General features: G+C 43.0%; 1 protein-coding gene across 1 annotated transcript in view; it reads left to right on the top strand.

Moving 5' to 3' along the window:
• Positions 1 to 18,738: 18,738 nt before the first annotated feature.
• The window catches only part of LOC106563032 (synaptic vesicle glycoprotein 2C), a 69,000-nt gene continuing 60,222 nt past the window's right edge, over positions 18,739 to 27,516 (top strand). Inside the window, exon 1 of the mRNA XM_014128239.3 lies at positions 18,739 to 18,982. The gene's annotated coding sequence lies outside the window, so the exon portion shown is untranslated. The remainder of the gene's footprint in view (positions 18,983 to 27,516) is intronic.

Here is a 27,516-nt window from a genome sequence, read left to right as displayed (position 1 = left end):
AATAATTGTTATGCTTTTTGTGAACGTTTATCGTGAGTAATTTAGTAAATTCACCGGCAGTGTTCGGTGGGAATGCTAGTCACATGCTAGTCACATGCTAATGTAAAAAGCTGGTTTTTGATATAAATATGAACTTGATTGAACAAAACATGCATGTATTGTATAACATAATGTCCTAGGGTTGTCATCTGATGAAGATCATCAAAGGTTAGTGCTACATTTAGCTGTGGTTTGGGTTTATGTGACATTATATGCTAGCTTGAAAAATGGGTGTCTGATTATTTCTGGCTCGGTACTCTGCTGACATAATCTAATGTTTTGCTTTCGTTGTAAAGCCTTTTTGAAATCGGACAGTGTGGTTAGATTAACGAGAGTCTTATCTTTAAAATGGTGTAAAATAGTCATATTTTTGAAAAATTGAAGTAATATCATATCTAAGGTATTTGAATAACGCGCCACAGGATTCAACTGGCTGTTGAGTAGGTGGGACGCAAGCGTCCCACCTAGCCCATAGAGGTTATGATATCATCTAGTACGTTGAGCGTGGCTGAGGCGCACCCATGACCAGCTCGGAACCCAGATTGCATAGCGGAGAAGGTACGGTGGGATTCTAAATGGTCGGTGATCTGTTTGTTAACTTGGCCTTCGAAGACCTTAGAAAGGCAGGGTGGGATAGATATAGGTCTGTAACAATTTGTGTCTAGAGTGTCACCCCCTTTGAAGAGGGGGATGACCGCTGCAGGTTTCCAATCTTTGGGGATCTCAGATGATACGAAAGAGAGGTCGAACATGCTAGTAATAGGGGTTGCAACAATTGCAGCGGATAATTTTAGAAAGAGAGGGTCCAGATTGTCTAGCCCGGCTGATTTGAAGAGGTCCAGATTTTGCAGTTTTTTCAGAACATTAGCTATCTGAATTTGGGTGAAGGAGAAATTGGGAAGGCTTGGGCAAGTTGCTATAGGGGGCGCAGGGCTGTTGACTGGGGTAGGGGTAGCCAGGTGAAAAGCATGGCCAGCAGTAGAAAAATGCTCATTGAAATTCTCAATTATCGCGGATTTATCGGTTGTGACAGTGTTTCCTAGCCTCAGTGCAGTGGACAGCTGGGAGGAGGTGCTCTTATTCTCCATGGACTTTTCAGTGTTCCAGAGCTTTTTGGAGTTTGTGCTACAGGATGCAAATTTCTGTTTGAAAAAGATAGCCTTTGCTTTCCTATATGCCTGTGTACAGTAATTTGGTTCCTAACTTCCCTGAAAGTTGCATATCGCGGGGGCTATTCGATGCTAATGCAGTACGCCATAGGATGTTTTTGTGCTGGTCAAGGGCAGTCAGGTCTGGAGTGAACCAAGGGCTATATCTGTTCCTGGTTAAAAAATGTTTGAATGGGGCATGCTTATTTAAGATGGTGAGAAAGGCACTTTTAAAGAATAACCAGGCACCCTCTACTGATGGAATGAGGTCAATATCCTTCCAGGATATCCGGGCCAGGTCAATTAGAAAGGCCTGCTCGCTGAAGTGTTTTAGGGATTGTTTGACTGTGATGAGGGTTGGTCGTTTGACCGCAGAACCATTATTACATTTACATTTACATTTAATTCATTTAGCAGACGCTCTTATCCAGAGCGACTTACAAATTGGTGCATTCATTATGATATCCAGTGGAACAACCACTTTACAATAGTGCATCTAAATCTTTTAGGGGGGGGGGGTAGAAGGATTACTTTATCCTATCCCAGGTATTCCTTAAAGAGGTGGGGTTTCAGGTGTCTCCGGAAGGTGGTGATTGACTCCGCTGTCCTGGCGTCATGAGGGAGCTTGTTCCACCATAGGGGTGCCAGAGCAGCGAACAGTTTTGGCTGGGCTGAGCGGGAACTGTGCTTCCTCAGAGGTAGGGGGGCCAGCAGGCCAGAGGTGGATGAGCGCAGTGCCCTCGTTTGGGTGTAGGGACTGATCAGAGCCTGAAGGTACGGAGGTGCCGTTCCCCTCACGGCTCCGTAGGCAAGCACCATGGTCTTGTAGCGGATGCGAGCTTCAACTGGAAGCCAGTGGAGAGAGCGGAGGAGCGGGGTGACGTGAGAGAACTTGGGAAGGTTGAACACCAGACGGGCTGCGGCGTTCTGGATGAGTTGTAGGGGTTTAATGGCACAGGCAGGGAGCCCAGCCAAGAGCGAGATGCAGTAATCCAGACGGGAGATGACAAGTGCCTGGATTAGGACCTGCGCCGCTTCCTGTGTGAGGCAGGGTCGTACTCTGCGAATGTTGTAGAGCATGAACCTACAGGATCGGGTCACCGCCTTGATATTAGTGGAGAACGACAGGGTGTTGTCCAGGGTCACGCCAAGGTTCTTAGCACTCTGGGAGGAGGACACAATGGAGTTGTCAACCGTGATGGCGAGATCATGGAACGGGCAGTCCTTCCCCGGGAGGCTCCGTCTTGCCGAGGTTCAGCTTGAGGTTGTGATCCGTCATCCACACTGATATGTCTGCCAGACATGCAGAGATGCGATTCGCCACCTGGTTATCAGAAGGGGGAAAGGAGAATTGTGTGTCGTCTGCATAGCAATGATAGGAGAGACCATGTGAGGATATGACAGAGCCAAGTGACTTGGTGTATAGCGAGAATAGGAGAGGGCCTAGAACAGAGCCCTGGGGGACACCAGTGGTGAGAGCACGTGGTGCGGAGACAGATTCTCGCCACGCCACCTGGTAGGAGCGACCTGTCAGGTAGGACGCAATCCAAGCTTGGGCCGCGCCGGAGATGCCCAACTCGGAGAGGGTGGAGAGGAGGATCTGGTGGTTCACAGTATCAAAGGCAGCAGATAGGTCTAAAAGGATGAGAGCAGAGGAGAGAGAGTTAGCATTAGCAGTGCGGAGAGCCTCCGTGACACAGAGAAGAGCAGTCTCAGTTGAATGACCAGTCTTGAAGCCTGACTGATTGGGATCGAGAAGGTCATTCTGAGAGAGATAGCAAGATAGCTGGCCAAGGACGGCCGCTCAAGAGTTTTGGAGAGAAAAGAAAGAAGGGAAACTGGTCTGTAGTTGTTGACATTGGAGGGATCGAGTGTAGGTTTTTTGAGAAGTGGTGCAACTCTCGCTCTCTTGAGGACGGAAGGGACGTATCCAGTGGTCAAGGATGAGTTGATGAACGAGGTGAGATAAGGGAGAAGGTCTCCGGAAATGGTCTGGAGGAGAGAGGAGGGGATAGGGTCAAGCGGGCAGGTTGTTGGGCGGCCGGCCGTCACAAGTCGCAAGATTTCATCTGGAGAGAGAGGGGAGAATGAGGTCAAAGCATAGGGTAGGGCAATGTGAGCAGGACCAGTGGTAGAAAGTGGACCAGCGGTGTCGTTTGACTTAACAAACGAGGAGTGGATGTCGTCAACCTTCTTTTCAAAATGGTTGACGAAGTCATCCGCAGAGAGGGAGAAGCGGGGGGGAGGAGGATTCAGGAGGGAGGAGAAGGTGGCAAAGAGCTTCCTAGGGTTAGAGGCAGACGCTTGGAATTTAGAGTGGTAGAAATTGGCTTTAGCAGCAGAAACAGAAGAGGTAAATGTAGAGAGGAGGGAGTGAAAGGATGCCAGGTCCGCAGGGAGGCGAGTTTTCCTCCATTTCCGCTCAGCAGTGATCTGAGATCCTGGTTGAAGACAGCAGAGGTGTATTTGGAGGGCAGGTTGGTTAGGATGATATCTATGAGGGTCCCGTTTTTACGGATATTGGGTTGTACCTGGTAGGTTCATTGATCATTTGTGTGAGACGAAGGGCATCAAGCTTAGATTGTAGGATGGCCGGGGTGTTAACCTGTTAGGGCTAGGGGGCAGTATTTACACCGCCGGATAAAAAACGTACCCGATTTAATCTGGTTACCACTCCTACCCAGTAACTAGAATATGCATATACTTATTACATATGGATAGAAAACACCCTAAAGTTTCTAAAACTGTTTGAATGGTGTCTGTGAGTATAACAGAACTCATTTGGCAGGCAAAAACCTGAGAAGGTTTCATGCAGGAAGTGGCCTGTCTGACAAGGTGTCGTTCTTCTTGTCTCTGTTTATTGAAGAGTGAGGATTTTAGCTGTCCCGTGACACTTCCTACGGCTGCCATAGGCTCTCAGAAGGCGGCAAAACGCAGAATCGTGGCTTTGCAGGCTCTGGCTGAAAAAAAGTAGCGCGTTTGGGTAGTGGCTGGTTACAGTACTGTGAGACTCAGGCTCGTGCCCGCTTCGACCGAAAGCTGTGTTTTCTTTCCTCTGTTTAGCTAAATGGACATTCCCGGTCGGAATATTATCGCTTTTTTATGAGAAAAATGGCATAAAAATGGATTTTAAACAGCGGTTGACATGCTTCGAAGTACGGTAATGGAATATTTAGATTTTTTTTGTCACGAATTGTGCCATGCGCACGACCCTGATTTACCATTTCAGATAGTGTCTGGGACGCACGAACAAAACGCCGCTATTCGGATATAACGATGGATTATTTTGGACCAAACCAACATTTGTTATTGAAGTAGCAGTCCTGGGAGTGCATTCTGACGAAGACAACAAAAGGTAATCAAACTTTTATAATAGTAAATCTGATATTGGTGAAGGCTAAACTTGCCGGGTGTCTAAATAGCTAGCCCGTGATGCCTGGGCTATGTACTTAGAATATTGCAAAATGTGCTTTCACCAAAAAGCTATTTTAAAATCGGACATATCGAGTGCATAGAGGAGTTCTGTATCTATAATTCTTAAAATAATTGTTATGCTTTTTGTGAATGTTTATCGTGAGTAATTTAGTAAATTGTTAGCGAATTCCCCGGAAGTTTGCGGGGGGTATGCTAGTTCTGAATGTCACATGCTAATGTAAAAAGCTGGTTTTTTATATAAATATGAACTTGATTGAACAAAACATGCATGTATTGTATAACATAATGTCCTAGGGTTGTCATCTGATGAAGATCATCAAAGGTTAGTGCTGCATTTAGCTGTCTTCTGGGTTTTTGTGACATTATATGCTAGCTTGAAAAATGGGTGTCTGATTATTTCTGGCTTGGTACTCTGCTGACATAATCTAATGTTTTGCTTTCGTTGTAAAGCCTTTTTGAAATCGGACAGTGTGGTTAGATTACCGAGAGTCTTGTCTTTAAATAGCTGTAAAATAGTCATATGTTTGAGAAATTGAAGTAATAATCCATAGTTATATCCAAATAGCGGCGTTTTGTTCGTGCGTTCAAGACACTATCCGAAAGGGTAAATAAGGGTTACGAGCATGGCGCATTTCGTGACAAAAAAATTCTAAATATTCCATTACCGTACTTCGAAGCATGTCAACCGTTGTTTAAGGAGCCTTTTGGACCTAGACTTGGTGCTCCGGTACCACTTGCTGTGCGATAGCAGAGAGAACAGTCTCTGACTTGGGTGACTAGAGTCTTTGACATTTTTTGTGCCATCCTCTGACACAGCCTGGTATATAGGTCCTGGACGGCAGGAAGCTTGGCCCCAGTGATGTACTGGGCTGTACGCACTACCCTCTGTAGTGCCTTATGGTCGGATGCCGAGCAGTTGCCATACCAGAGGGTGATGCAACCGGTCAGGATGTTCTCGATGGTGCAGCTGCAGAACTTTTTGAGGATCTGGGGGCACATGCCAAATCTTTTCAGTCTCCTGAGGAGTAAAAGGTGTTGTTGTGTCCTCTTCACGACTTCCTTGGTGTGTTTGGACCATGATAGTTTGTTGGTGATGTGGACACCAAGGAACTTGAAACTCTTGACCGCCTCCACTACAGCCCCGTCGATGTGAATGGGGGCGTCCACGATCATCTTAGTCTTGCTCACGTTGAGGGAGAGGTTGTTGTACTGGCACAACACTGCCAGGTCTCTGACCTCCTCCCTATAGGCTGTCTCATCGTTGTCTGTGATCAGGCCTACCACTGTTGTGTCGTCAGCAAACTTAATGATTGTGTCGGAGTTGTGCTTGGCCACACAGTCTTGGGCAAACAGGGAGTACAGGAGGGGACTAAGAATGCACCCCTCAGGGGCCCCCATTTTGAGGATCAGCGTGACAAATGTACTGTTGCCTACCCTTACCACCTGGGGTCGGCCCGTCAGGAAGTCCAGGATCCAGTTGCAGAGGGAGGTGTTCAGTCCCAGGGTCCTTAGCTTAGTGATGAGCTTTGTGAGCACTATGGTGTTGAACGCTGACCTGTAGTCAATGAACAGCATTCTCACATAGGTGTTCCTTTTGTCCAGCTGAGAAATGGCAGTGTGGAGTGCAATTGAGATTGCGTCATCTATGGATCTGTTGGGGAGGTATGCGAATTGGAGTGGGTCTATGGCTTCTCGGGATGAGGGTGTTGATGTGAGCCATGACCAGAATTTCAAAGAAATGTGTCTACATCTCTATTAGTGAGCATTTCTCCTTTGCCAAGATAATCCATTCACCTGACAGGTGTGGCATATCAAGAAGCTGATTAAACAGCACAATCACTATACAGGTGCACCTTGTGCTGGAAACAATAAAAGCTACTCTAAAATGTGCAGTTTTGTCACACAACAGAATGCCACATATGTCTCAAGTGAGGGACCGTGCAATTGGCATGCTGACTGCAGGAATGTCCACCAGAGCTGTTGCCAGAGAATGAAATGTCCATTTTTCTAACATAAGCCGATGTTTTAGAAAATATTGCAGTACATCCAACCAGCCTCACAACCACAGACCACGTTTAACCATGGCAGAACCTCCACATCCGGCTTTTTAACCTGCGGGATCATCTGATGAAACTGGGTTTGCACAACCCAAGATTTTCTGCACAAACTGTCAGAAACCATCTCAGGGAAGCTCATCTGCATGCTCATCGTCCTCACCAGGGTCTTGATCTGACTGCAGTTCGGCGTCGTAACCGACTTCAGTGGGCAAATGCTCACCTTCGATGGCCACTGGCACGCTGGAGAAGTGTGCTCTTCATGGATGAATCGTGGTTTGAACTGTACCGGGCAGATGGCAGATAGCGTGTATGACGTTGTGTGGGCGAGCGGTTTACTGATGTCAACGCTGTGAACAGAGTGCCCCATGGTAGCGGGGGGTTATGTTACGGCAGGCATAAGCTACGGACAATGAACACAATTGCATTTTATCAATGTCAATTTGAATGCACAGAGATACCGTGACGAGATCCTGAGGCCCATTGTCATGCCATTCGTCCACCGCCATCACCTCATGTTTCATCATGATAATGCACAGCCCCATGCCTCAAGGATCTGTACACAACTCCTGGAAGCTAAAAATGTCTCAGTTCTTCCATGGCCTGCATACTCACCAGACATGTCACCCATTGAGCACGTTTGGGATGCTCTGGATTGACGTGTATGACAGCGTGTTCCAGTTCCCGTCAATATCCAGCAACTTTGCACAGCTTTTGAAGAGGAGTAGGACAACATTCCACAGGCCACAATCAACAGCCTGATCAACTATGTAAAGGAGTCGCGCTGCATTAGGCAAATTGTGGTCACACCAGATACTGACTCGTTTTCTAATCCACACCCCTACCTTTTTTTTTAAGTATCTTTAACCAACTTATGAATATCTGTATTCCCAGTCATGTGAAATCCATATTAGGCCCTAATGAATTTAATTCAATTGACTGATTTCCTTCCTGATTTGACTGAACTGTAACTCAGTAAAATCTTTGAAATTGTTGCATGTTGCGTTTATTTTTTTGTTTGTGTATTTTTAATAGTCTAAAGTAGGCTATAGTTTAGGTGCATTACACTTGACACTTGTATGTCGTGGAAACCAATATTGGTCTACTGTTATTAAGCTATATAAAACGACGGTTGTTGATGTGTTTGGATGCATTTGAGATACATTATTGTATGCTTGAATGTTGCACTAATAGGACCATAGGCCTACAGTACTGTAGCAGGAGGACATTTATTAATATTCTGTCTGGTGTTTTTAGCGTTTGAGCAAGCGACAGGGAGGATGATTTTGATAGCTGGCACTGGTCTGAATGATTTGACTGCCCCCGCATGGAGAGAAAGAGAACTGCGGGTTTTCAATTGTGCGCTACCCTATGGGACTCCCAATTATGGCCGGATGTGATACAGCCTGGATTCAAACCAGGGACTGTGGTGATGCCTCTTGCACTGAGATGTAGTGCCTTAGACCACTGCGCCACTCACACAAGGCTCATTTGAATTTCCTGATGCCCAGGAAAAAAAGTGCAACAAAAGAGTGAGCAAATTAAGATCCAACATCTGTAGGAAAGGTGGGGGTGGTGGGGGGGGTAGATCAAATCAAAGGAGCAGGTTGTCTAATAAAGATGCTATGAAACACACCAGATGCCCAGAGCCTGACTTCTAACATGGACACGTTACACAGCTCATATAAATTAAATAATGCCGGAGCAATTAGTGGCTGTGGAGCCAGGAGTGTGTGTTTGTGCATGGTGTTTGTGCATGGTGCGCACGTGTGTGTGAGAGAGAGAGAGAGAGAGAGAGAGAGAGAGAGAGAGAGAGAGAGAGAGTGTGTGTGCCAATCTGTGCATGTGAGTGTGTAGATGAAACAGCAGCTGGTGGATATAAATGCACATTTATTAGCATTTTCATTTGAGTTGGAAAAAAGGGAGGTCCTTCCTTGCTTCCTTCCTCTCTACTTGAGATTTCTCTAATGGTTTTTTTTTTCGAGAGGAGAAGAGTAAAAAAAGAGAGGCTGTAAAAATAGAGGAACGGGGGAGAGGATAGAAGAGAAAAGGAGAGGATAGGAGAGGAAAGGAAAGGAGAGGATAGGAGAGGAACAGGAGGAGAGGATAGGAGAGGAAAGGAGAGGATATGAGAGGAACGGGATGAGAGGATAGGAGAGGAAAGGAGAGGATAGGACAGAAGAGGAGAGGAGGAGTCATTCATCAGAGTTGATAATGGCTGTTGTCCAGCCAAGCAGAATAGATGGCGCTTTTTGGGAAGATGGGATTTTCTACCCACAAGTCTCTGGGGTCCTCTTCAGAGCCTAAACAATCAACACACACACGCACACACACACACACACAGTTTGTCTGTTCTCATTTGACCCATGATGAAGGATAAACCTATTAAGTATGCGTCATTAAAAGTACAATTATACTTGTTTCGCTTCTCTATTTGGAAAGTTAATGACACACGTAAAAACCCTACCAGGCCTGCTTGGATGATAAATCATTGTTGAATTCACTGAATAAGTCAAGTGTCTATCTCTTGCTTAGGATTGTCCTCAGAATTCCAGGAAACAGTGAGTCATAATCTGACAGAAGTATGTGTCAATGCAAGGGTGAAGTGGATTAGTCTATCTATGCACAATAGTTCAACAGTGTTAGCTAGCCTACTGAACAGTAGTATTTGGGGAATTATAGGGTCAACTCAGACACACTCTCAAATCACTTTCAAATCAAATCTTATTTGTCACATGCTTCGTAAACAACAGGTGTAGACTAACAGTGAAATGCAGAGATGCAGAGAAAAAAAGAGAAATAACAGAAAAATAAAAACACGAGGAATAAATACACAATGAGTAACGATGACCTGGCTATATACACAGGGTACCGAGTAGATGTGCAGGGATACAAGGTAATTGAGGTAGATACTGTATGTACAGGTGTTGGTTCCACTTTTCTGGGCTCCGTTATTTACTTAACAAATAAGGAACACTCAAAATGTGCATATATAAAATTAAGATATTTTAATTAGAATACAGCTGTAGACAGAAGTCAAAGATCAAACATCAGACATACAACTGATGTATCTCCTGAGTTCTGCCCCGAACAAAAGAAAGACAGGATCTTATATACAAAGATCACACCTTATCTGCCCTTGTTTCAGAGAAAAACAGACACTGTCTCTCTGTGTCTCGCTATCACCCTCAGTCCCTTTCTCACCTTCTCTCACAGACGCACTATACAGGGGTGCCACTTTCACTGGGGATGGGGGGGGGGGGGGGGGGGTAATGGCCACCCCACATTTGAAATTTCATTTTTGCCCCTCCTAGTTTTATTATTGCAATGTGATACAAAAAGCGGCAACGGTGTGCTTTAAACGGTCTTTGAACCACGCGGACGGTCTTAGAACCACACGGACAACACAGAGTAGGCTGACAAGCTGTGTGAACTGCGAAGGCAAAGCTTCTAGAAGGCTGGCTGGACCAGCATGGGAGAGTTGAGCATAGTTCAGTGTGTATGTGTTGTGCTCTTTCACCGAAGTTGTAAAAGCAAGTAGAGCAGAAACTGGCTACTCTTTAGTTGACTGATGTAGCTGGCAAGGTAACTGCTGTTTAACTTAACAGAAAAAACTAAACTAGTGTTTATTCACAATGCTGAGCTAGTATTGTAACTGACATGAAACGTTAACTAATGTTTCATCCCCTCTCGACTGAGGTGAATGAATAAGCTACACTAGCAAGTAGCTACCACAGCCAGGTCAGCTCTAGCCTCTAGTTATCTGTCAGAAAGAGATATGAGGTGGCAATTATTACTATCTAACAGCTGTTGTTTGTATGGAAATGTTTAGTAGCCTTTGTCCCGTTTCAGAAGTAAATGAACTTGGCTAGCTTTCGCCAGTTTATGTACCGTTAGAAAGAGAGCTGGCCAAAAGTTGGCTAATGTTAGCTATTATTTTTGCTTCAATCACACTAGACCTGAATCAAACGATGAAACCATCGGCCAAACGATTTAAGATTGATATTAAGACGTTTTTTTCAGTGTGAGTTTTATTACTCAGTATGTCAATGTAACGTTATTGATCTGTCAGTTTCCCCAGCTAACTCCCTTCTTTTCACACTTACGCAGTAATAAACCGCTCTAACGTTACAGGCTTCACTGTCATGGTGCACAGTATGGGTGATCAATATTTAGGCGTATTTCTAGGCAATGTAGTAAACTATAGCCTAATCATAGGCCTATTTAGGAAGTACATTTCCTTGGAAAGATAACTGCCCCATTCTTCTCCAACCATGCATAGTCTGTATGCTACTCCATTTAATTGAGATCACACGCAAACCTGATCTCGCAGGTATGGCTACTGAACTGGAAGCAGCAAGAATGATGACAGTGACACTTCGTTTTGCATAGTCCTATAGGATATAGGCAACCTTTTAGGAGGGACGATTTACAGTCAGAGACAAATAAATGGGTAATCATTACTTATTGAAAATGAAAAGGCTCAACGCTCGTTCACCATAGTAGCCTAACCTATGTGTGCGTTGTGCCTTTTCCTTTTCAATGATTGCAGTTTTGGATTGCACTTCGACTCACGTTGGTTGACAGCGCCCTTCCCTTCTTCCCATTTTCCGTGTTTATTTACAGACACTGTAGTAAACTACAGTCTAATCATATTTAAGGTAATTTCATATTCAAGTTAACTGCCACGTGATTCTCCACCCATGTAGGCAGCCTACTCTGTTTCAATGAGACCACACATACTAGGCGCACTTGAACTCTCACGCCAAACTAGGCGAGGTAGGCTACTGAAGTTGAGTGTATGAATAATGCGAAAAATACGTGATTTTAATACAATAGGTAGGCTAACGCATACAAAGCAAAAAGAGGACCTTTTCCAAATAATCTGTGGGACCAAAAAACATTTTCATCCCAAAGTCGTCTGTCTGACGACAGCTCCCACCCGCAGAATGAAAAATTCAGTGCAGTCAGTACACAACACTATGCTCATCATATTTGAACAGGATCAGATGGTGACAGTTGTCCCAGCAAGGTGAGACAGCCAGGGAAGCCCAGTCTATGGAGCTCAGATGAATTTTGCAGTATATTAACAATATCAGTGGATGATACAAAGATACAAAATCTTTGATGGGGAGACCTACAGTAGCTACAGGACAGCAGCTTAAACTTAAAGCTACAGTCTGGGATATTGGAGTAATGGTAATTTCAATTATTGAACCATTGATTATATTACTGGGTAAAATAACGTACACCAAGGTAATTCTTTATCATGCCTCATTTTAGGAGGATCAGACAGGGGTCTCAGCACTGTCAGGCAGACAGGGAAGACCCGTCTGTGACAGAGGTGAGGTGAAATTTTGCAGATACAACACTTTATTCTCTCTGTGCAGCAAACACTGGACAAGCCAGATGCTATTTTAAGGCAGTCTGACAAACCTCCAAAGTTGATTTCCAAACTGTATCAAGGGTTGATAGAGTCTTTTACAGGGCTCTAACTCCTCTGGCTCCACAATGACATAGGGTGCAGGCCAGACAGCAGGCTGTTAGTCAGCCTGCCTGCTTAGTGGAGTCTGCCACTTGCACAGTCAGTGTAGTCAGCTCAGCTATCCCTATTGAGACCGTGTCTGTGCCTTGATTTCTGATCATAATCTTGATGTGACTGGCCTGATTGAAACATGGCTCAAGTCTGATGAATTTACTGTGTTAAATGAGGCCTCTCATCCTGGTTACACTAGTGACCATATCCCCTGCGCAGCAAATTTCAATTCCCCCCCCAAAAATGACTGAATTTTTGTATTTTGAGCTTCTAGTCATGATATCTATGCAGCCTACTCAGTGTTTACAGGCCTCCTGGGCCATATACAGCGTTCCTCACAGATTTCCCTGAATTCCTATCGGACCTTGTAGTCATGGCAGATAATATTCCAATTTTTGGGGACTTTAAATATCAACTCAGTGGGTTTTGTCCAACATGTCTCCGAACCTACTCATTGCTACAGTCATACCCTGGATCTAGTTTTAATAAATATTGTGGATCTAAACGCCTTTTCTCATAATCCTGGACTATCGGACTACCATTTTATTACATTTGAAATCGCAACAAATAATCTGCTCAGACCCCAACCAAAGATCATCAAAAGCCGTGCAATAAATTTTCGGACAACCCAAAGATTCCTAGATGCCCTTCCAGACTCCCTCCACCTACCCAAGGACGTCAGAGTACAACAATCGGTGAACCACCTAACTGATGATCTTAATTTAACCTTGCGTAATACCATTGATGCAGTCGCACCCCAAAAGACAAAAACATTTGCCACAAGAAATGTACTCTCTGGTATACAGAAAATACCCGAGCGCTGAAGCAAGCTTCCAGAAAATTGGAACAGAAATGGGACTCCACCAAACTGGAAGTCTTCCAACTAGATTGGAAAGACAGTAACGTGCAATATCGAAGAGCCCTCACTGCTGCTCGATCATCCTATTTTTACAACCGAATTGAGGAGAATAAGAACAATCCCCCCCCAAAAAAATTTTATACGGTTGCAAAGCTAACTAAAAAGCAGCATTCAACAAGAGAGGATTGCTTTCACTTCAGCAGTGATAAATTCATGAACTTCTTCGATGAAAAGATCATGACCATTAGAAAGCAAATTACCGACTCCACTTTGAATCTCTGTATTTCTCCAAAGTTCAGTCGTCCTGAGTTTGCACAGAACTGCCAGGGGTCAATGGAGACACTCTTGACACATTCATGAAAATAGTCATGGCCTCTAAACCGTCAAGCTGCATACTGGACCCTATTTCAACTAAACTACTGAAAGAGCTACTTTCTGTGCTTGGCCCTCCTATGTTGAACATAATAAATGTCTCCCTATCCACCGGATGTGTACCAAACTCACTAAAAGTGTAAGTAATAAAGCCCCTCTTGAAAAGCCAAACCTTGACCCGGAAAATGTAAAAAACTATCTGCCTATATGAATCTCCCATTCCTCTCAAAAATTTTCGAAAAAGCTGTTGCACAGAAACTCACTGCCTTCCTGAAGACAAATAATATATACGAAATGCTTCAGTCTGGTTTTGACCCCATCATAGCACTGACACTGCACTCGTGAAGGTGGTAAATTACCTTTTATTGGCGTCAGACCAAGGCTCTGCATCTTTTCGCGTGCTCCTAGACCTTAGTGCTGCTTTTGACACCATCTATCACCACATTCTTTTGGAGAGATTAGAAACCATAATTGGTCTACATGGACAAGTTCTTGCCTGGTTTAGATCTTATATGTTGAAAATATATCAGTTCTTCTCTGTGGATTGTTTGTCCCCTGACAAATCAATTTTAAGTTTTGGCTTTCCTCAAGGTTCCGTTTTAGGACCACTATTGTTTTCATTATATATTCTACCTCTTGGTGATGTCATTCGGAAACACAATGTCAACTTTCTCTACTAAGCGGACGACACACAGCTGTACATTTCGATGAACATTGGTGAAGCCCCAAAATTGACTACCCTGGAAGCCTATGTTTCAGACATAAGGAAGTGGATGGCGGCACATGTTTTACTTTTAAACTTGGACAAAACAGAGATGCTTGTTCTAGGTCTCAAGAAACAAAGAGATCTACTGTTGGATCTGATAATTAATCTTGATGGTTATACAGTCGTCTCAAATAAACAAGTGAAAGACCTCGGAGTTACTCTGGACCCTGATCTCTCTTTTGACGAACATATCAAGAATATATCAAGGACAGGTTTTTTACATCTTCGTAACATTGCAAAAAACAGAAACTTTTTGTCAAAAAATGACAAAAAAGTGAATTCATGCTTTTGTCACTTCTAGATTAGACTACCACAATACCCTACTCTCCAGCTACCCAGATAAAGCACTAAATAAACTTCAGTTATTGCTAAACACGGTTGCTAGAATCCTGACTAGAACCCCAAAATTTGATCATATTACTCCAGTGCTAGCCTCTCTATATTGGCTTCCTGTTAAGGCTGGGGCTGATTTCAAGGTTTTACTGCTAACCTACGAAGCATTACATGGGCTTGCTCCTACCTATATCTCCGATTTGGTCCTGCCGTACATACCTACACGTACGCTACGGTCACAAGAAGCAGGTTTCCTTATTGTCCCTAGAATTTCTAAGCAAACAGCTGCAGGCAGGGCTTTCTCCTATAGAGCTCCATTTTTATGGAATGGTCTGCCTATCCATGTGAGAGAGGCAGACTCGGTCTCGACCTTTAAGTCCTTTGTGAAGACTCATCTATTCAGCAGGCCCTATGATTGAGTGTAGTCTGGCCCATGGGTGCGAAGGTGAATGGCAAGGCACTGGAGAGACTACCTTCCCTTGCTGTCTCTGCCTGGCTGGCTCCCCTCTCTCTTCTGGGATTTTGTGCCTCTGACCCTATCACGGGGGCTGAGTCACTGGCTGAGTGGCTGAGTCACTGGCTAAAAAGGGCTTTATAAATAAATGATTAATTTTCCTGATGACACGTGAGGAAGACCTGGTAGAAGCTATTGATGATGATGCATGGATACAGATATGTTTGAATGCCCAGTCATGTTCATATCATCTCAGACATAAATTACTGCAGTTGAAGACCATCCATAGAACGTACTATATATGTCTGTGAAAAGGAATTACATGCACTCAGAAATGTCATTCCTCTGCTGGAGGTGTAAAAAACAAAAGGGGACATATTTCCATATGTTATGGTCTTGTCGATGCTGGCTGCATTCTGGCAAAGAGTATGTTATTGTATCACAGATTCTCCCTTCTCCCTGTTTTTGTTTGCTTTGAAATATTGATACTGGAGACTTTTATCTGAAGAAACTGTGTAACCAAGCATTTATATCGGCTAAGCAATCCATTGCCATTAATTGGAAGGTTGGATATCCTCCCACAATGTCAAGGAATACAGTTGAAGTCGGAAGTTTACATACACCTTAGCCAAATACATTTAAACTCAGTTTTTCACAATTCCTGACATTTAATCAAAGTAAAATGTCCCTGTCTTAGGTCAGTTAGGATCTCCACTTTATTTTAAGAATGTGAAATGTCAGAATAATAGAGAGAATTATTTATTTCAGCTTTTATTTTCTTTCATCACATTCCCAGTGGGTCAGAAGTTTACATACACTCAATTAGTATTTGGTAGCATTGCCTTTAAATTGTTTAACTTGGGTCAAACGTTTCGGGTAGCCTTCCACAAGCTTCCCACAATAAGTTGGGGGAATTCTGGCCCACTCCTCTGGACAGAGCTGGTGTAACTAAGTCAGGTTTGTAGGCCTCCTTGCTCGCACACACTTTTTCAGTTCTGCCCAAAACGTTTCTATAGGATTGAGGTCAGGGCTTTGTGATGGCCACTCCAATACCTTGATTTTGTTGTCCTTAAGCCATTTTGCCACAACTTTGGAAGTATGTTTGGAGTCATTGTCCATTTGGAAGACCCATTTGCGACCAAGCTTTAACTTCGTGACTGATGTCTTGAGATGTTGCTTCAATATATCCACATAATTTACCATCTTCATGATACCATCTATTTTGTGAAGTGCACCAGTCCCTCCTGCAGGAAAGCACCCCCACAACATGATGCTACCACCCCCGTGCTTCACGGTTGGGATGGTGTTCTTCAGCTTGCAAGCCTCCCCCTTTTTCCTACAAACATAACGATGGTCATTATGGCCAAACAGTTCTATTTTTATTTCATCAGACCAGTGGACATTTCTCCAAAAAGTACAATCTTTGTCCCCAATGTGCATTTGCAAACCGTAGTCTGTCTTTTTTATGGCGGTTTTGGAGCAGTGGCTTCTTCCTTGCTGAGCGGCCTTTCAGGTTATGTCGATATAGGACTCATTTTACTGTGGATATCGATATTTTTGTACTTTTTTCCTCCATCATCTTCACAAGATCCTTTGCTGTTGTTCTGGGATTGATTTGCACTTTTCACACCAAATTACATTTATCTCTAGGAGACAGAACGTGTCTCCGTCCTGAGGGGTATGACAGCTACGTGGTCCCATGGTGTTTATACTTGCGTAATATTGTTTGTACAGATGAACGTGGTACCTTCAGGCATTTGGAAATTTCTCCCAAGGATGAACCAGACTTGTGGAGGTCTACCATTTTTTTCCGAGGTCTTGGCTGATTTATTTTGATTTTCCCATGATTTCAAGCAAAGAGGCACTGAGTTTGAAGGTAGGCCTTGAAATACATACACAGGTACACCTTCAGCTGACTGAAATGATGTCAATTAGCCTATCAGAAGCTTCTAAAGCCATGACATTTTTTTCAGGAATTTTCCAAGCTGTTTAAAGGTACAGTCAACTTAGTATATGTAAACTTTTGACCCACTGGAATTGTGATATAGTGAATTATAAGTGAAATAATCTGTCTGTAAACAATTGTTGGAAAAATTACTTGTGTCATGCACAAAGTAGACTATAGTTTGTTAACAAGAAATTTGTAGAGTGGTTGAAAAACAACTTTTAATGACTCCAACCTAAGTGTATGTAAACTTCCGACTTCAACTGTATATCACTGGATTTTATTTATTACAAGATTAAGGTTATACTGGGCAACTTTCATAAGGTCTGGATGCCTTATGAATACAGTAGGACTAAAGGAGTCTGTATTAAAAACATGCCCATGTCAGGAGAGATACCTATTTAGGCAATCCCTAGCTGCTGGGCTGCTCATTCCTGGACCTGAAGGTCTGCTGTCCTGTGGGTTGTCACTCTGGCCTTGGCCTAACACACCCAAAACCAAAAATGAATGTTTCACTAAGATCCTAAAGCTGAGTGGTGTGTGTTGGGTTGGGGTACTGCAGGGTGGTAGACCCCTAGAGACAGGGCGGGGCGACCCAGCTATATTGTGTGTAAGTAAAAATAACTTTACATTACTATTAGTCCTATGAGATTAATTAAATAGAGGATTTTATGTTTCTGTGTGTTAATGTATATTTTATGTGTATGTGTTTTATTTTGTTTTGTTGTTTTGTTTCCAAACCTTTCCCTTGGGAATATATATTTTTTAATGCAGGCAGCTTGGGCTGGCTGGTCGGTCTGGCTGAAAATGTATATAGAGGATGTTTTAACAAAGACAATCAAAAGTCTTTTTTTTTTATGTTTAGGCTGTTGGTTGAAGGTGCAACACAATATTATTATTATTATTGAATTACCTTTGATCTAGTTCAGTCTTATTAATCACTTAAACATATTGAATAATGATCTCTTACCTAGCTTGATGACTGTGGCTTTTTTGCTTACTTTTTGTTCTAAATAGAGACGGCATATTGGATTGTGTAAAAATGCAGTAAATTTGCTTAAAATGCCTCAAAAAATGATGGAGCAGGACCCCCAGAGCCCTCGCCAGGCTATGTCCCCCCACTACTAAAACTAAAGTGGCACCCCTGGCATAATAGAACTGAGCTGCAAGGATACTCTCTATGTTTCCAGCTGTACCTACTATAAGCAGACAGCATCAGCTCAGTAGTGGCCAAGCTTCTGGAGTGACTTCTCTCAGAACATATCTCTATCGTTATACATCATTCATATTACCATGTACGATGAATAAACGTCTTATAGACTCACTCGCAAGTTTTATTCAGATTGATTCAGACCGAGTTTCAGTCAACTTGAACACTTAAAACGAATTGTGAAACGGAATGCACAACGAGTCTGATTTTCTATGCAGTTGTAATAAACATGATGTATCTTTTGATCGCGAATATTCGCTATTAAATGTTGTGGCCTATTCCTCTGCCTCAAAGTATTGCTTTATTATTTTAATATCTTCTCAACGTAGCAGCCAGTGTCCCATCCAACCCTAAACCCTCCCCGCATCAGATACTAGACAGATTCTTCCATTATAGGGGATTACCCTCTAGTATTATTGATTTCATTCACCCTATTCCATCGTATGCTATGATAATGGATAATGAAATGAAAAACACAATACAAAGATATGCACACCTTATAAATCCCGGAGTGTCTCTTGGGACTCAACAATCAATCAACACAGACTACACCCCGAATGTGAAGTACTCTCTCTCTCTCTCTCTCTCTCTCTCTGTTTTTCTTTCCCTCTCGGCGTCTCTTCTCTTTATTGGAGTACTGCAGAGGCACCGCTGCATCGTGCATCGTGTAGGAGAGGGGGAGAAAAAAAAGAAAAGAGAAATAGCACTCCTTGCGCGGTCACTAACTACCTCCGTTTCTGCGTCGCGAGGGAAACCAGGAAATATCCGCCGGAAAAAGCACACAGCTGGCTCCATGCGCTGTTTTACCGAACTGTCCATCTTCTGTAGTCTGTGAGTATAGTTGTTTTCCTCTCTTTATACTTAAATTTGACTTCAACTCTTTGATGCAAACCCCGTGTATTGTGAGTGGCCTATCCCAGTGATTCCTTTTATCTTTGCCAGGTTTACAGTTGGCTAAATGTAGATTTGAAATGTGTATCAAACCGTAGTGGGTACACCTCTGCGTTAGATTATCTCATCAATAGCTCGAAATAGGCTAGTTATTGTTATGTATGGTAAGACATGAATGGAATAAGACGTTCACATATTTTGGGAAAACTTTTAAAAGGTATGTCACGTTTCTAAACTTCAAACAGTGTAGTTTGTCATCCGCTGTGTCCTCGGTGTAATTCAGCAGCTGTCGCTGTTGGAGAGGGACACTTTGATCTGCTGAGATCACAACACCGTACATGAATTATCACACATTTAGCTGTATTAATGTAGGCTACTCTAGGCTACAAGATGCTTAATTTATTTAAATTGAATCGATATAGTTATGCTGTTTAAACTCTAACGTTTTTGCAGAAAGGTAATTGACTAATTAACGAATTCACACTCTCTTTCATTCTAATAAACAACATTTTGGACTGAAGGATAATGAAATAAAAAAAACACAATACAAAGATATTTACACCTTATAAGTCCCTGAGCGTCTCTTGGGACTCGTCAATCAATCAACACACACATTACAACGAATTTGTATCTCTCTCGCTCTCTCTCAAACGGCCCCCTACCCCTCATTTCAAGCCTACTCACACACACACACACACACACACACACACACACACACACACACACACACACACACACACACACACACACGCACACACGCACGCACACACACACACACACACACACACACACACACACACACACACACACACACACACACACACACACACACATACATTATGCATAAAGAGAACAGATCCATCTACAGTAGTACTGGGCAAAGAGAGACTATCTTAACATATCATACTGTACTTATTGTAAATTCGTAACATATTGTACTAATTGCAATTCATAACATATAGGAAATACAGGAGCATGTGCCTTGGGTTAAGTGCCTTGCTCAAGGGCACATTGACCGTTTTTTCAACTGGGCTCAGAGATGCGAACGCGCTTAAACCACTAAGCTACCTGCCACCGAGTCGTCTGTAGATATGAGAGCAGTTAGAGGATAGAGGAGGATGGAGGTTTGATTCCCGTCCACAATGTCAGGACAAGCCCTAGAATCTCATTACAGAACGCGACTTTCGCCAAAAGGCCGGCCGGTGATTGATGTCCTTCCTGGCCGGGTTCTCTGTGACCAAGCAGCGCAGCAGCGCAGCCCCTCACGAGCCGGTAGAACCGCGGTAGTAAAGGGGGAACCCGTGGTGCGTGAAACGACCAGCAGAGAGAGGGGGGTGTGTAGAACGAGAGGGAGACAGAGAAAAGAAGAGGAAGAGAGAAAGAAGGAGAGAAAGAACACTCAAGACAGTCTCTCTTTGCCCAGTACTACTATCTCTGCTTCCATTGTTAGTGCTGAACATACACAACATCCCGCTGTCTCTCTTTGTACTGTAACATTGGCGATGTGTCCGTTTGATGGAGACCGACACTAAACAGTTGAAACAGTTAATTATGGGAGCTTGAGCAGGACTGAACGTGGGCGTATTGACATTTCCCTGGCTCAGCTATACATCGAGGGCATGTGTCCCAAATGGCACCCCTTTCCCTATAGTGCGCTCCTTTTGACAGGAATCCCCCATGGGCCTTGGGAATAGGGAATAGGGTGCCATTTGGGACAGACGGTTGTAGAACGTTATCTGGCTAGCAGACAGACATCTACCTTAATTAACTCAGTGTTGACTGTAAATTGGAATAGAGGTATGTCACCGTTGGAATAGAGTGTATCAACTCATGGATAGATTGTTCCATTGATTATAGTAGTCACATTTAATGTAATTCGGGTCTTTCTATAAACTAGGGGACCAGTGAAGAATTCCAATGCTGGACAACTTGTTACAGCAGAAGTAATTCATAATGATCTGTAACTGTGTTTAATGTCATTACATCAAGATATAAGGGGGAACATACCTATATTCCATAAAATTCACGAGTTGATTTAAAACCTATGTCTAACCCTTTATCATGGTTGGTGTCTTGACGGATTTTGTCGAAAATCGTGTGACATAAAACATGATTTTTCTGTCTTTGCATTTACGGTGGAGTAAGTTGTCGCTATATCATATATTAACCATTAATGAGTTACATTTTATATTGAATTTCAACCCTGTAAGAATACTGGATCTAGATGTCAAACATCTCAGAAACGCAGTGTAACTATGTAACATTTAATGTATTATGTTACTGGGTGAAAACAGTTTTTCATGGGCATACAAATCCAAAATAATAAGTGCGATTGCAAAATCGAATGCTTCTAACCGAAAGAGTCATATTACCTTGATAATTAAAACCTAATTCGATACAGTCATTAACGTGGTTGATCAATAATTATGTATAATACTTGTTGGATGCACACTTGGTGTTGAGCTGCAATTATGCTGTGATAATTTCACACGTCATCATCTGATCCAGGAAGGAACGTTAAAGCCAGAAACAGCTGTTGTGATAGCGCATGCAACGCTACAGCAGCCCAAGTGCTGAAAAAAAGGTGTTCACTTGGAATGTCCAGAATATTTTGGTGTCTCATTTATTAAACAGGTGAAGACAGTTGTGAATGGATTCACGTTGGATCTAATATCCCTAGTGAATTGTTGATAATCTGTTTTCTGCTTGATTTACAGCAAGGTCTCATTAGATTTAACAGAGAAAGCATCAAGGTAATGAGTTCACGTTTTCATATGTTTTTAGCCCTGGGATTGAACACAAGTCTGTAGGATAGATTATTGCGCAACGCTATTCCTATTCATTATTCTGGATATAATGACAACACATTACATCGCCTAGTGGGCTTCTTCACACTATCATCTGGTAATGAAATAACATGACGAATACATTTTGTTTTCCATGTTAGACCTGCAATTTTAAACAATACGGGGCTTGAAGGATCCTACTTGAATTTGAATTTGGAGCTCCGAAATTCAAGTAGCAATAGGCCTTCCTTGAAATTCAGACATTTCCTCAATTTGGTTCTTGAAAAGTACTTGTAATTATTGTAGCCAATTTCTAAGTTCTCCTGCTACCTTATAATTATCCGTGATTTCATTTTTTATACGTGTATTGTGAGAGATGTGACCAGTTTCGGGTTGTTTCCCGCCGCTTCAATTGACGGGTGTTGTTGCGCGAATCTGTTGCGGTAAAACCACGTGCGGTTATTATGACGATGACAATATTTAATGCTGGCTTCAACTTGGCTTCTCATACAAATCCTCCTGTTACAAAAGGAACCTGGTTTTTGGTCGTTTTCTCATTATAAAAACAGATGGTGAGATTAATGCTACCGCTATTCATGGATTTATTATGTGTGCCTGCGTTGGCCACATAGGCTACAGAAAACCGGCATGCATTCATTCACTCATTCAATTAATTTAGTCAGGCAAGTACACATTATTCTCACATATTTTAGGTAAATAATAATAATTATAAAATTAATGCATTGACAAGGCCTAAACAATTAATTGTTCTGAAAGTGTGTTAATGGCCTACTTATTTATTTATTTGTACACTTTTCGCATGATTTTTGTTGGGGGGGAGGGGGGGGGGTTCTATATTAAGCCCTATATGTACACACATCTAAATTATGGCATTTTAGTCATTTAGCAGACGCTCTTATTGAGATCGTTTTACAGGAGCAATTAAGGTGAAGTGCATTGCTCAAGGGCACATAGATAGATTTTTCACCTAGTCGGCTCGGGGATTCAAACCAGCAACCTTTCGGTTACTGGCCCAATGCTCTTATCCACCAGGCTAACTGCTAACACTGAGGTCTTTGAAAATATAATGAAGTGCTTGAGAAAGTCCCTGAATGGCCTTGAATTTGACTTGCCAATGTCTGTATCAACCTTGCTTATAGGATGTATTGTCCTAGGCCGATGCTGAAATTGGAGTTATGGGTCAATTTGCATATATTCCTCTATTCCTGAAGCTGCATAAAAATCATTTTTATTTTTGTTTCAAACTATTTAGAAATGTTGAGCCCAATGTCACACATTGGCCCCATTATTGATGGAAAGACCCAATTCCTTTTGGATACTTATATGTTATGGTCTTTATGTCAGAATTGGTACTTACATGGAACACCGACTGCGAGCCAGGCCTAATCGCCCAAACATCAGTGCCCGACCTCACTAATGCTCTTGTGGCTGAATGGAAGCAAGTCCCCGCAGCAATGTTCCAACATCTAGTGGAAAGCCTTCCCAGAAGAGTGGAGGCTGTTATAGCAGCAAAGGGGGGGACCAACTCCATATTAATACTCATGATTTTGGAATGAGATGTTCGACGAGCAGGTGTCCATGTAGTGCTTGTGATAGTCATTGCTAAATAACACACACACACGCACACACACACACACGCACGCACGCACACACACACACACACACACACACACACACACACACACGCACGCACGCACGCACACGCACACACACACAGTCCTCAAGTGCCTCTATGAAACCAGTTTGATCTCCTACAGCTGTTGTGCAGTCATCCCCAGCAGCCAGTCAACCCACACAGCCATCCATCACCATATTACTGCACGCAGCCAGGCAGCTTGGTGGGTGTGCGTGCGTGCCCACGTGTGTGTCCTGAGACTATGACAGCTTTCGTGCAGTGTGTGTGTGTGACTCCATAAATACATAATTGAGTCCCAGTGTAATGAATGGTTGTTATACTGCCCTTTGTCTTTAGCAGTCAGTAACCAATCACCAGACAACGCTATGTGGAGTACAGTAGGGAGACACATGAGATGCCGCAATATGACATCACTGAGACTATGACGCCATAGCCCCAAGAGAGACAGAGCAGTGAATTTACACATCACTTTTTTCAGCCAGTACTTTTTCACCTCACCTCTGGACCAATCATTGAAAAAAAAAATATATATATATATTTATATATAGTTTTCTTGTTTTTTATTTCTATTTTCCAAATGATGCAGGATGATTAAGAACAAGCCTGTACTGTAACCTTTGATGCCCCTGAGAGGTAGAGTTTTGGGCTTGTCTGGGATGAGATGATGAAAGGGGGAGTGAGAGCATGGGGAAACCACGTCTGGTGCTACTGCAGTATCCTGCAGCTACCGAGACAAGAGGACGAGTGTCGTTCCTTCTTCAAACATCCTTATAAGGAAACATCGCCACCCTGCACAGACACACATTCACTCCCTGAGGAATACCTAGGTAGTGTTCAGAAAGCACGAAAAACAGGAGGAAACGGGGTTTTTTTAAACGGAGAAGGTACTACATGTATCTGAACAGTTCTCTCCAATCAGAATACAGATTTTTATTTTAAAATGTTTTCTGTTTGCAACCCTGGTTGGATATGGAAAGCTGCATGTTAGTCATTGAGCAGACACTCTTATCCAGAGTGACATAGAGGAGCAATTAGGTTTAAGTTTGTATTTTTATTCAGTTTTTCATTTTATCCCCCCCATCTCCTACAAAATGGGAAAAATCTCCCACCCTCTTTGATTCACTGTGTGTGTGCATGTGCGCGTGCGTGTCCGTGCGTACGTGTGCATGTGTGTGCGTTCGTGCATGCACGTGTGTGTGTGATTAATGAAGGTGGCTGGGTGGCGTCAGCGGGCCATGACAGCCCCACTAGGAGGAAATCATTTGTCCCCCTCAGCAGGCTCCTGATTCCAGCCAGCAGGAAATGTGCTGATTGCTTAAAACACATCTTGAGGCTGCGGTGGCTATATTAACCCCAATCACTGCACTAGGCACAGCAGCTACGCAGGGAGAGAGACGTGGAAAGGCATTTGACTCTGGATCTGAAATTGGAAGGGTAAAGTGTGGTGTGTGTGTGTGTGTGTGTGTGTGTGTGTGTGTGTGTGTGTGTGTGTGTGTGTGTGTGTGTGTGTGTGTGTGTGTGTGTGTGTGTGATTTTCTGTTCACACCTGCGTCAGTGTGTGTTTATACTGATGTTCCATATAAATCCATAGTGTGTTATCTGTGAAGCTCAAGGTGCATAGTGGTGATTTATAAATGTCAGCATTAATGACCATTAGCATATTAACTGTATGTAGGAAGGAATGGATCCACCATCATACGTAATGAAATGTCAACAGACAGACATACAAGGCCTTTAAGTCCCAGATTGCCTGTATGAAGATGACTTTGAAGCGTTTTTACACTGTAGAGAGAGCGAGAGCGAGAGAGAGAGAGAGAGAGAGAGGGAGGGAGAGGGAGAGAAGGGGAGAGGGAGAAAGAAGGACAGTGTGGTAAAGTGAAAAGTCTTTCAGTCAACCTTTACTAAAACATTTCACAGGCATTCCTATTCCACAGTCTACATTCCACCCCTACCTTGGCTGCTTGGTTATCCCATCCCCACCGGTATTCATACCCCGTTTTGTAAAAGGTGTGCCTAAATTAGTCAGGCAGAGTTGATCAGCTATTCCCTCATCCTTCCCCCCTGGGTGCAAAACCTCAGCCTCCAGTGTGATCTTGGTCTGTTGTCCTGGTCTGACCCCCACTGAGCCGTCAGACACTGTGTTAGGGAAGCAGGAGTACTGTAATTGATTTTAGGGAACTTGTCTAACATCCCAAATGATACACTGTTCCCTATATAGTGCAGTACCTTTCGCCATGTAGAGAATAGGGAGCCATTTAGGACGCAGCCTTCGAGACGGCTCTCTCCTCTCTAGATGGGCCAGATGAACAGGAAGTAGAGATATCTTTGTGCTTGTTGTCTTGGTGGTACATTATTGTTGTATGTTTATGGTTTGTTGCATTGTGGTTGAGGTATTTTACTTTTTTTATTGGACTGGGTTGATTGGTGCAGTGAAGTAGAAAGATACACCGTATAACGTGGTTGTGTGAACACACATCACATACTATACTCATACAGTACACATGCTGCATGGGCACACACACACACACACACACGCATAGACTGCAGTTGAGGAACAATGGGGGAAGTAATTATGCTTTGAAAGTTAATAAACTTGTAACCCCACTTGTTTTGAATGTTTTGGTACACCCTGCTTGAGAGCTCTTCTTTGTCTACTCCCACTCAGCATTGCTCTTACGCCTTAATCCCACCCATCTCTTTAAGGATTCACATGTGAGGTCATGTGCTAAACAGGGTGAGTAAGGTAGTGTAGTAAACAACCAAAGATTTCAAGACTAAACGTGGTGAAAATAGTAGCCTACAATAAAGAAAAACCCAAGGTTAAAAAAAATATTTATCTAGTCTTAATCTGACTTTGATGCAGGCCATGTTGTTCTTCACATTACCTTCTCTGGTAAACACACACTATTATCAAATGAAATCCAAGTCTGTTTGTCACATGCACAGGAAACAGAAGGTGTAAACAGTACAGTGAAACGGTTACTTGCATATTTCCATAGTAACAATATCAAAAATAGAAAGTGTCCAGATAAAAAAAACTATAACAAAAAGTGTCAATTCCAGTAGACAAAGAACTAAATAATATACAGTATGTACAAGAACAATATCAATAATGATATCAGTGATACTGGTGATAGATGAGGTAGTTACAGTACATGCATACTATCAGGGCTAAAGTGGCTGAGCAGCAGGATGAAAAAAACTATAGCAGCGGCAACGTTATGGTGTGTGTGTGTGTTAGGAGAGAGTCATGTGAATGTGCATAGAAATGGGTCCATCCGCACCACGCATAAACAAGGGAATCTATATTCGGAGAGCCTGTTTCTGTTCTGCCTTTGACTTAGGTCAATGTCTGTGCCCTCTTCATCACCAAACTTCCTGATCTTCTCAAAGAGCTACATTTGTCTAGTCGTGTCCAGTCCAGGTGGTGCTTGTACAGGCAGACCATCTATGGGAGGAAGGACATCAACGTTTTGCAGCAGCTGAAACCTGGTACCGACAGTCTGAACGCTCCTTGACAACACCAGGCTCCAGAGCATCAAAGCTGTAAAACAGTAAAATAGACATAAAACATTTACAACACAATACAACTTTAACATAACATCAGTTCACCTCTCAAGTTTAGATAATAAACGAATAACCTCATACAATGCAATGAAAATTATATTCACCTGAAGTGCTGGTACTGCTGTGGCGGTGGCCTGAGGTACGGAGTCAGGTATTGTTGCCAGCCATAGCTTTCCACCAGCACCGTACCATCCTCCAGTCCAACCAGCTGTGGGATGTTGACAGTGCTGTCCTTCACCACATCAGAAATTTCTGACAAAGTGTTCACTCTGGTCTTTCCGAAGCGGTGCTAGATGAGGCCGAAGCACCAGTTGGGGGCAAACTTGTTGTGGCCTGTGATCAGGAAGTGAATGTCCAGACTGTGATGGAGCTTGTGCATGGTCTGCCAGGCACAATACCAGAGTAAAAACTTGTTCTTGTTAAAAAGTATATGGGACCTGGCTGCAAAAATAAGTAGGAACAAA

The sequence above is a fragment of the Salmo salar genome, chromosome 11 (genome assembly GCF_965601325.2).
Source record: "Salmo salar chromosome 11, fSalSal1, whole genome shotgun sequence".
Lineage (NCBI taxonomy): Eukaryota > Metazoa > Chordata > Actinopteri > Salmoniformes > Salmonidae > Salmo > Salmo salar.
This window is presented reverse-complemented; position numbering and strand designations above follow the sequence as displayed.